The sequence below is a fragment of the Limulus polyphemus genome, unplaced genomic scaffold (assembly GCF_000517525.1).
Source record: "Limulus polyphemus unplaced genomic scaffold, Limulus_polyphemus-2.1.2 Scaffold2010, whole genome shotgun sequence".
NCBI lineage: Eukaryota > Metazoa > Arthropoda > Merostomata > Xiphosura > Limulidae > Limulus > Limulus polyphemus.
Genome location: NW_013667620.1, coordinates 198,009 through 199,184, shown reverse-complemented (window position 1 = coordinate 199,184; position 1,176 = coordinate 198,009). Strand labels below are relative to the sequence as shown.

The window sequence follows — 1,176 nt, the reverse complement described above, 5'->3', positions numbered from 1 at the left end:
CATCCTTTCAGATAACATTTTCCCGAACTCTGAAACATTTTCAGGCACCTCTTCATAAGGTGGTGGTCCTGTTAACAGACCCACTGGCAACCGAAGTTCCCAACCAAACATCAACGTTGCTGAAGTGTATCCAGCGGCTTCATGCTCTGCTGTCCTATAGGCCATCAACAGTGGAGGGAGTAAGACATCCCAGTCATCTTGGTGGCTATTACAAAACTTTGCCAATTCCTGTCCCAGTGTCCAGTTGTACTTTTCTACCATCCCATCGGACTGTGGGTGAAGTGGCGTTGTCCTGGTCTTTCGGATGCCAAACAACTTGCAGTATTCTCGGAACATAGCTGATTCGAAGTTATGGCCTTGATCTGAATGCAGTTCATATGGCATACCAAATCTGAAGAAGAAATCACTAATAGCCGAAGCTACAGTTGTAGCTTCCTGATTTGGTATTGCATATGCCTCTGGCCACTTGGTGAAATAATCCATCACCACACAAATGTACTTGTTTCCAGCATGAGTTTGAGGCAGAGGACCAGCAATGTCAATGGCTACTCTTTCCATTGGGGCGTCAACTTGATATAACTACATTGGAGCACGTCCCTTATGCTTGGGTCCTCTTTTATCACAACATGTACTGAGTGTCCTGCACCATTCTTCCACATCTTGCCTCATTCCTATCCAGTAAAATCTCTGTCGTAGGTGACCCAATGTTTTCTTAACTCCGAGATGTCTTCCTGTTACAGTATCATGGGATTGATGCAACACAACTTCCCGTAACTTCCTTGGTATAACCGTTTACCAGGTCGTCACTTTCCCATCTGCAGTTTCCCATCTCCAGAAAAGAATACCATCTTTAAGCTTCAACTGGTCCCATTGTGCCCAATAGTTCTTTGTCACAGGGCTTAAGCTAGACACCTTCTCCCAAGCAGGGCACAAAACACTTGCTTTTAGAAAACCAATTATTGGCTTGAAATCTTGGCCTTTCTCCTGCACTGATTTAATATATATACCTGGTTCCAATTCACCACCATCAACTCCTTCAGTCACTTTGACTTCAGGTTTATGACACCTCGTTAGCTCAACCTCTCTTTTGCAGCAATGGCTGCAGTCATTTTGGCAGGGTCTTCGGCTCAGTCCATCAGCATTAACATGAGATTTTCCTTCTCTATATTCAATATT

General features: G+C 44.2%; 1 long non-coding RNA gene across 1 annotated transcript in view; it reads right to left on the bottom strand.

Moving 5' to 3' along the window:
• The window catches only part of LOC111087323, an 18,561-nt gene that overhangs the window by 16,414 nt on the left and 971 nt on the right, over positions 1-1,176 (bottom strand). The gene's annotated exons all lie outside the window — the stretch shown is intronic.